Below are 10252 nucleotides of genomic sequence, written 5' to 3'. Positions count from 1 at the left end.
CAGGGTACTGAAATAAAAATACTGGCAATACTCTATTCTTCCAATCACTTTTTATGTGTCGTTCACATAGATACTACAGTACATACATCAAAGCTGCCTTACCTTTATGGTTACTGATTCTATCAGTTAAGAATCTTTAATAGTTGGAATTGTTTATAAAAATAGCTGTGTAAATATCCATGTCCATTGCCTGAAATTTATTTATTTATTTATTTATTTATTGAATTTCTATACCGCCCTTCTCCCGAAGGACTCAGGGCGGTGAACAGAATAAGATTTCATATACATATAATATATATATATATATATTTATAAACAGTAAATAATAAATTGAGTCAACTTGGTGTATCTGCTAAGACCTTGGCATAGAATTTAGATGTTTATGCTAGCCCTGCTTGTTGAAACAGAAAGGTCTTCAGGGCACGTCGGAAAGTGCGAAGATCTGGGATTATTCGTATTCCAGGGGGTATTGTGTTCCAAAGAGTAGGTGCCCCCACAGAGAAGGCTCTCTCCCTTGGAACTACTAGATGACATTGTTTTAATGATGGTACTATGAGTAGGCCTACTTTGTGAGAGCGTATTGGTTGGTGGGAGGTTATCGGTTGCAGCAGGTGGTCTCGTAAGTACTCAGGACCTACGCCATGGAGCACTTTAAAGGTAAGAACCAACACCTTGAAGCGCACTCGGAAGGCCACCGGAAGCCAGTGCAGCTCGCGTAGAAGAGATGTTACATGTGAGCGCCATGTTGCTCCCATAATTACTTGCGCGGCCGCATTCTGGACCAGTTGGAGCTTCCGGGTGCACTTCAAGGGGAGCCCCATGTAGAGAGCATTGCAGTAGTCAAGTCGGGAAATGACGAGGGCTTGAGTGACTGTGCGTAATGAGTCCCGGTCTAGAAAGGGACGCAATTGGCGAATCAGGTGAACCTGATAGAAAGCTCCTTTGGCCACGGCTGTTATATGATCTTCTAAAGACAGTTGTGCATCCAGGAGGATGCCTAAATTGCAAGCTTTCTCTGCGGGGGTCAATGACTCGTCCCCAATAGTTAGTTTTAATTTTAGACCAATCTATAGTTTAAACATCATTCTGTGCTAATAAAGACAAGTTTATCCAACCGGAGTTGTTACAAATCATTTGCTTTGCAGGGGAGGGGGTTCCCCCTTTTTCTTTTCAAGTGGTTATGGAAACATTTTTGTTTCTCTCTATGGTGCTATAAAAAGAGCCGTATATGCCAATTATCATTCTGAAAAAGATCCTCCCTACATTTTGTTTGCAATTCTGGTTTTCTGAAGTTGTCCTTACCGGCAAATTATAACTTGTAACAATGCTAGTGTAAGATTGTAGAATAAAAGAAGCTTAAACACATCTATTTATTTATTTATTGGTTCGATTTATATGCCACCCTTCTCCAGGGCGGCTTACAATGCGTTAAGCAATAGCCTTCATACTTTTGTATATACCTGCTTAGTAGGGCTTTCAGCCCCCTCTAAGTGGTGTTCTTTTTTATACAAAGTCAGCTTATTGCCCCCACAAACCGGGTCCTCATTTTACCTACCTCGGAAGGATGGAAGGCTGAGTCAACCTTGAGCCTGGTGAGATTTGAACTTGCAGTAATTGCAGGCAGCTGGTGCTACGTAACACCACTTTAGTCTGCTGCACCACCAAGGCTCTTCTATGACCAATATCCAAGGAATAAGGGACCTGAAATAGCCTGGATGGTCTGAATATTTCAGATCTATCCTTATCTGGGCAGGAACCCAAGCTGGAACGTCTCAATATTTATGGAACGTTTAGAGTTCCTTGATTACAAGGCCCAGGGTGTTTCTTGATTCAGTTTGGTTGTTTAGAATTACATTGCAAAGGGCTGCTAAAATAACTCTTGCCAATAAGAAATTGATTAATTCCTTTTAGCCATCTATCGGGAGAAATTAAATCAGGTGGCATCATTGAACTATTTCGAGTCATCGTTTGCTGCACAGATAAGATGGGAGGAAGTTTAGGAGGGTACCTTAAAGCTGTATAGAAGGAAGGAAATCATTGTCCACCAGCATTTTTCTCATCTATATATGCTCATCAAAATGACCTAACACTGATGAATAGTTTCAGGTTCCTTTGAAAGCAGTCAAATTTCCGTGACAGGCTATTCAGGGAATCCTGGACTTACGACCACAGTTGAGCCCAAAATTTATTTTGCTAGATGAGACAGTTGTTACATGAGTTTTGCTCCATTTTACGACCTTAACACCACAGTTGTTAAGCAAATCACTGAAGTTGTTACTATCACGGTTGTTAATTGAATTTGGTTTCCCCATTGACTTTGCTTGTCAGAAGGTCACAAAAGCAGATCACACGACCCCGGGACACCGCAACTGTCATAAATATGAGACAGTGGCTCAGCAGCTTAATTTTGATCACGCGAACATGGGGATGCTGCAACAATTGTTAAGTGTGAAAAACTATCATAACTCACTTTTTTCAGTGCCGTTGCAACTTTGAACAGACACTAAATAAACTGTTGCAAGTCGAGAACTATCCATACACAGAAATATTCTATCAGCTTCCCACTTATATCCATTCATGTTTTTGCCAATGCCAGTTTTCAGAAAAATTACTACTGTGTGTAAAAGCTACCGTATTTTTCAGAGTATAAGACACACCGGAGTATAAGACGCACCTACCTTTTTTGGTGAGGAAAAGAAGAAAAAGAAATCTCCCTCTGCCTCTGCACAATTTTGCCTCCTTCCAGCAAACAGCAAACAGCCTGTTTTACTTTCATTTTCGTTTTCAGCATAGCTTGATTAGCACAAGGGGGGGGGGAATCTGCTCCAGCAATTTACCTTCTTGCAGCAAGCAACAGAGCCTGTGCAAAACATCTGAAAGCAAATCAACTGAGAGTCGGGAGGCCGATCAAATCAACTTGTGCTAATTAGGCTCTGCTGAAGCTGAAAGGAGCTGTTTTTTCTTGTTGTTTGCTTGCAAGGAGGTAACTGCTGCGAGGCAGAGGCCAAAGGGTGGGGGCCAGTGGGTGGGCAGGGCTACATTCGGTGTATAAGACACACCTAAATTTTCAGCCCCTTTTAGCGGGAAAAGGGTGCATTTTATACTCTGAAAAATATGGTATTTGGATATAACAGGTAAGTTGCTGGTGGTGACCCATTTCCAATTTTTATATACTCCCAGGATGATTTGGGCTTTTCTCTCCCTCTAATCTGCCAAACTAAGTTGTGGCTATAAGGATAATCTAAGATATACACGAGAAGAATTATGCTGAAAGAGTTTACTTTCCAATAGTGCAATGGGATAAATAATGCAACACATGATTTTAAAGAAAAGAGTTCCCCGCGTTGTATTGGCTTCCAATCCTGCTACGTTAACTGTGAAGCACTTTTCTGAAATTATAAAAAAAAGAAAAGAAAATGAACAGCTGGATCCCATTATGTGTGTTACTTAGTTCAGCGATTGATAAGAATTCAGGAGGCAGTTTTGTAAACAGCCACCTGCTCCTTTGTTATCAGCGAAAAGAATTGCCTCCTTGTTGGTTCACAACAAAGCTATTAGAGAGGAACTAAGAGAAACACCGCCAATAATGCACTGGGGAATAAATTAGTTCGACACTCGGAATAAGTCAGTTCTAGAATTCTGGTAATCCTTTTTCATCTTGATAGATGGCGTTAAAGGAGACCCTGTGAGAATCTTGCTTGGAAGAATTACTTTGGGTTGAGGTAGTTGCCAAAGAGCTTGACAATACACTTAATTGTAATATAATACATTTTACAGTATTTAATTTGGTGGAGCACATTGTCTGGTAAGTGTGTATAGGGTATAATTTAAAAGTTGATATAGACAAGTGCACTGATTTATAAAGATGTATGCAGAGCTCTAGGCTAGATTGGAAAGTTAAAAAACACTAGCTGTGATGATGTTACCTACTTTGGGTAATGAGATATCTGCAAAAAATAACAACCACCAATCCTTCTCTTCATCTCTGCACATCCGAATCCCCCTAGCACTGATTATGTTAACTAGTTGGGTAATGAAATGTCTGCAAAAAAAAAGAAAAAAACAACCAAGCTCAGAGCACCAAGGACCCCTCATTTCAACCCTGAGCTACAAATATTCACCCTTGTTACTTAAAACACACAACAAATTTATCCCAGAATGACAAATGTGATGTTGCCAAATACTTGCATAGTCCCCAAACTTTATACAGGTATCAAATTGCATGATGTATAAAAGTAGAGTTTAACAATTTAATCTTAATGTTGGAATTGTTTAACCAATATATAACAGAAAAAATTAAGCAAAAATAAAAATAGAAGGAGGATGATCTCTATGAATCTAATAGGCTAGGTCATTGCTTGTGACAATGTATACTAGAGCAATTTTTTTTTTATTTTGAAGATGAACTTACAGGTTTATTAAGCGTATTTTGAAAGAAGCAGCCGGGATGCTGGAACAATCACAAAAGGGCAATGAAACTCTCTTTGCTTCATCCAGCAGGGCTGATCTAGGGAAAGAGTGACGCTCAATGCCAGTTATGAAAATTACACCCTGAAAACTACTGGCAAATGCACTTAAATGATCTAACGAATACAAAAAGAAATCTTTATAGATAATCTGTGGCTCTCTCTTGCCATTTCAAATCTGTGAACTAACTGGGTGGGATTTACCTCTGTGCACTGCAAAGGTTCATTGGATCGCAATACGCCAGCGGTGAGTCATGGTTTTGGAAACAGAAGCGTTTCAACTACAGAATAAACCTTTTTGTCTTTCGTGGCTTATTTCTTGAGTTGGGCTGCTACTGTATATCTTTTAATTTGCCATATGGAAGGAAAGCATTTTTCTTCCTTGACTGGCATGGGGGAGGGAGTTAGATGGGAGCTTCTACAGTGTACATGAACATAACCTGAAAATGAAAGGAGTTACCAGATTAAAATGTCATTAAAATGTCAAAAGATGATACATTACAACTGCACATATATGGAAAAAATCAGAGTTGTGAATATCACAGTAAATTTTTCTTCTTTACTTAATAATTGATCATAACGGCTCTGACATGCCAGCAAAAATGAAGATACTAATCCATTCAGAATGACAGGTTTTGGTCTATTCCTCTGTTTTTAGCAACTTGTGATTATGTTCGCTCTTAACAGCATTGTTTCCTTGAGTAGTAAGTTCTTTTATGCTGAAATAAAACAGTATCATCTCTCTGGAAAAAATGCAAGTGTTCCTCGATTTATGACCACAATTGAGCCCAAAATTTCTGTTGCTAAGTGAGGCTGTTAAGTGCCTCATTTTATGACCTTTCTTGCCACAGTTAAATAAATCACAGCAGTTGTTAAGTTACTGATACAGTTAAGTGAATTTGGCTCCCCCATTGGCTTTGCTTTTGAGATGGTCGCAAAAGTTGATTACATGACCCGGGATACTGCAACCGTCATAAATATGGACCAGTTGCCAAGCATCTGAATTTTGATTACGCGACCATGGAGATGCTACAATGGATTTAAGTGTGAAAACTGGTCACAAGTCACTTTTTTTCGGGTGTAATTTTGAACAGTCACTAAATGAACTGTTATTAAATCGCCAACTACCTGTAACAGGAAAGTATCACAGCACATATGATTGGTGGGGACCGTATGGATCTGGACCATGCCTTGGTTAGTTTGGGAATCCACTAATTCTTCCTGGTCAGATTATCTAGCTGTCAGGCCTGGAACTCACCTTTTGCATTGGATCGTCAGACCTGCCACATTCACTGCTGTGGGGAACTGGGAGGGGGGATTGTATGGAGCAGGGGTGATATGTAGTCATAATAACATTCCTTTCTCAGAGAGTCAAGGACATCTTACCCTGCACCTGGAGGGCTGTGACTGGGAGGCATCTCCAGTTGGGACGGTGCTTGGATTGGATCATGTGATGGACATGTGGGTGTTGAGGGACTTTGGATTTTCTTTTGGGTGGGGAACCCTGACACTAGCCCCTGTTTGGGACCCTCCTGCCAGAGTTGTGGGGGTGGGTATCTGTCCCTTACCCTCTTAAGTGGATTGTCCCACTGCTCAACAGTTCTGACCACTAAGAGGTTTCTTTCAGAAGCTGCCTGGATCATTCTGCTTCTAATAGGAAGGCTCTACAGATAGTCCTCATTTTACAACCATTTGTTTAGGAACCACTCAAAGTTACAACAGCACTAAAAACTGACCTACATCACACTTGATGATCATTGCAGCATTTCCAAGGCCAATAAGGTAAGATCACCTTTATTTTTTCTGGGAACACACTGGCACACATTAAAAAATGAAATTCTGGAAAATGAAATTCTGAAAAAAATCAGTGATTTTTTTCAAGTGATCAGAATTTAGGCGCTTGGCAACCAGCATGTAGTTACGATGGTTGCAGCCTCCCAGGGTCAGATGATCACCAATTGCGACCTGACCAGCAAAGTCAATGGAGGAAGCTCGATTCACTTAATGGCCACATGATTTGTTTAACAACAGCAGTGATTTGCTTAACAGCCATGGCAAAAAACGTTGTAAAATCAGGCACAACTCTCTTACAATTTTTTATTTTATTTTATTTTATTTCGAATTTATATACCGCACCTCAGGGCAGTGTACAGCCAGATAAAAACATACAATACAAACATTAAAAACAATTAAAAGAATATATATTAATTTGGCCCCAGTTTAAAATGACAAACCAATTAAAAATATTTAAAAATATGTTAAGCCAACCCGGCTTGCTGAAAAAAGAAAGTTTTAAGGGCACGGCGGAAGGCACCGAGGTCTTGGATTCTCCTTAACTCTGGGGGCAGCTGGTTCCATAGGGTAGGTGCCCCCACAGAGAAGGCCCTCCCCCTGGGGGTCACCAGCCTACATTGTTTGGCTGATGGCACCCCGAGGAGGCCCTCTCTGTGGGAGCGCACGGGTCGATGGGAGGCCGTTGGTAGCAGCAGGCGGTCTCGAAGATAACTAGGTCCTATGCCATGGAGCGCTTTAAAGGTGGTAACCAACACCTTGAAGCGCACCCGGAAGACCACTGGGAGCCAGTGCAGCTCGCTTAGCAATTGACTTGCTTAGCAATGGAAATTGCTAGTGGTTTTAAGCTGAGGACTACCTGTGTTATCTTATTTTTCAGATGCACCCCCCAAAAAACCTCTCTTTAACACCTTTATTCTTCCCAACCCCATCTTTACATACTTGAATTACCTGGATTCCTGCTGAGTCTATTTCCGATATGCATCTTTTTGCTGTTCAGTAAATTTCACAGACTTCTTAAAGCTTTTCGTTTTTCCTTATTATGGGGATCATTTATGCCTAATCTATTTTCCCACGTTCTCCCATCCCTCTTCGACTTCTCACTTAGGATTTCATATTTCAATAGGCTGTATGCTTTTTGCCCAGGCTGACTGAAGCTCACCTCTCTGAAGTCTGTGGCTTATTCCGCTCAGCTTTTCTCCCTCTTGAGTCTGAATATCAACACGACCTGCCCACTTCTCCCAGGGCACCTGATACCATCAGGCTACTGATCAGCTCCTCTCTTTGGTCCAAATTAAGTCCAGGGTAGCGGATTCGAGTGTCTCCTTCCCCTTCTGAAAAACACTATTGTCAGCAAGTGAGACATCTGTAGGGCCACTCAAACTCCACTGAGGGGAGTTTATTTTCCAGCTAAAATCAAGGTATTTCATGTCTCCCATTACCACTGTAGCCTGTTTCCTTGAGAACTTGTGAAATGATTTATAAACTGTTTGGCCACATCTCTGCCTGGAGAAGCATTCCTTAATATAAACCATAATTGTATAATCATAATCCATAGTACCGGTACTATTATTTTTGCTTCCAATTACTTTTGGGGCAGGAAACTCTGCTGCTAAGCAATGTGGTCGCTATACAAAACATCACATGACTACAACAGATTGACATCACTTCTCATTTGGTGGTTAAGTGAGTCACTACTCCTGATTGGCAAGCAAGACGTGCGACCTTGACTTGCAATTTTACTGTCAGCTTCTCCATTGACTGTTCTTATCAGCAGCCAGTTGTGAAGCAAGCAAATGTCAATCATTGCAGGGTCACTGTGAGAGTCATAAATGCAAGAGCCAGTGGTACACTTATTTTTTCAGTGCCGTCAAGAGTTTTAGATGCTTGCTAAACGGGGCAGCTGTTAAGTAAGACCTTATGTGTTGGAGATAAGAGATGAGATTATCACTGCTTACTGGTCTCTTCACTGCCACATACAGGTAGTTCTTGATTTACGACCACAATTGAGCTCAAAATTTTCATGCTAAGCAAGGCAGTTAAGTGAATTTTGCCCCGTTTTATGACCTTTCTTGCAGCTGTTAAGTGACTCACTGCAGTTGTTAAATTAGTAAGTGAATCTGGCTTTTCCATTGGTCAAAAAGTTGCAAAAGGTGATTACATAACTCTGAGACAAAAATACATGCCAATTGTCAAGTATCCGAATTTTTTTTCTTTTTAACTTTAAAGATACCAAATCAGTTATATAGTCCAGTCCAAATTAAACAATACTTCCCCCCCCCTTTTTTTTCTCCTTTATCTTTAAATATAGAGCACCTGTGTTGCAGAGCTTAATATCCAATTGTCTTTTATTTTTTTTAGTCTTCAACAAGAAAGAATCTATTTATTTTCTTTCCAACCCTTTAGTCAATTTTGGGGTTATTTCTTCTTATTCTTAAAATTTTCCAGTTAATTTTATTCAAAAATCAATTTTCTTTTCGGGTTTTTGTCCCTTTAAATTCCGCTTACATCCTCTTTTCTTCCCCCATGCCCGTTAGCCGCTAGTTTTACACTGGGGGTTTCAGGTTTTAAAATATTTTTTTTGTTGTTTTTATTTCACCAATGGGTTGGCTGTCACTCACCCGGCTTCAAAAACTCTGTTGCATTCATCGCTCCTGCTCAATACTTATTCCAGTTGCCCCAGCTTCTTGACAGCCGCAATGGCTGCCACCTCCGCCGCCGAATCAGAGAGAGATTCCTCTGACCTTCGAGGAACTTGCCTGTTCCTCTTGGTCTTCCGAGATGTCTCTCCTTCCCCATCCCTACAGGATGGTCCTGGTCCGAAGACCCCTCGGCAGTGGTTTGTCAGTCCGGGTTTTCACAGAGATCATCAGAGCCCACTAATTCCCCGACTGTCTTGCTGCGACGCTTCCCAAGTATCCGAATTTTGATGATGTGAACGTGGGGATGCTGCAACAGTTGTGTGAAAAATAGCCATGTCACTTTTTTCAGTGCTGTTGTTACTTTGAACGGTCACTAAAGAAATGTTTGTAAGCACTACCTCTATTAAGAATTTTAGCTTTTTCTTTGTCTTGCTTGCATAGCCTTATGATGATGGTATGAAGCCATGTTCCTAGTGTCCAAGACTTTTCATGGTCCATATTTCTTTTTCCCCTCATCCTTTTTCAGTTTAGCCCTCCTGATAAGATTCCCAAAGCTCTTGCCAAACATGTTCTCCTTCCCCATATGAGCTGTAGTTCATTTCTGGCTAAAGTCTCTTATACTATTGATGAGAGTTGGTCTAAGAACCTCAGATTTTATACAAATTTCTTAATTATCTATTCACTTTCAGGATCTTGCTTTCTTGCAAAAAAAACCCCTCTTACTTTCACACCCAGCCTCTTCGCTTCCTACTCGACTTTATATTTAAACCAGTGTTTCTCAACCTTGGCAACTTTAAAACATGTTGGCTGGGGAATTCTCGGACTGATGTTCACAAGTAATTGTCCTCTTCTAGCTATAATGCATGTCCACAAATGGGAGTGAATTGCAATTAGTAGTTTTGATGTGGCTCAGTAGTCTTTCCACTTCATCTGGAAGCACTCATCAGAAAGACAGCTCATATCCTACAAGATATAGTTGCTCCTACCCCTCTCAATATCTCACTAGCACTCTTCCTTTCTTCTCATTGAACTTTTTGTTGATTCCTTTGTAGTTGAGAATCATTTACACATTTATACTATTCTGTATGTGTCAGGATGCTAAGATTACACCATATGAAACTCACATTATGCTCACAGTATGTTTACCACTTTGAGTTATGTATATAAAGAAAAACAGAATAAGAATTTTGTTATATAATTATATTTTTTGTATTAATTGGTTTTAATATTTTTCGTTTGGGTTATTTTGTTGTGTTGTTTTAGATTAAACCAGAGACTATTGACACATATAAAATATAAGATTTTTTTTGTTCTTAGTTTGTATTTGTATTTTTTAAATTTTTAAAGATTAAA

General features: G+C 40.1%; 1 long non-coding RNA gene across 1 annotated transcript; it reads right to left on the bottom strand.

Moving 5' to 3' along the window:
- Positions 1-3262: 3262 nt before the first annotated feature.
- LOC117676174 (uncharacterized) lies at positions 3263-7502 on the bottom strand. The gene is made up of 3 exons (XR_015729728.1): positions 7420-7502; positions 4412-4507; positions 3263-3389 (listed from the first exon to the last, which is right to left on the bottom strand). It is a non-coding gene; the product is annotated as an uncharacterized LOC117676174 (long non-coding RNA).
- Positions 7503-10252: the final 2750 nt, after the last annotated feature.

Source organism: Pantherophis guttatus, chromosome 13 (assembly GCF_059756535.1).
Source record: "Pantherophis guttatus breed Tessera chromosome 13, ASM5975653v1, whole genome shotgun sequence".
NCBI lineage: Eukaryota > Metazoa > Chordata > Lepidosauria > Squamata > Colubridae > Pantherophis > Pantherophis guttatus.
Note: the sequence above shows the minus strand (reverse complement) of the source record. Positions and strands in the feature narration are given on the sequence as shown.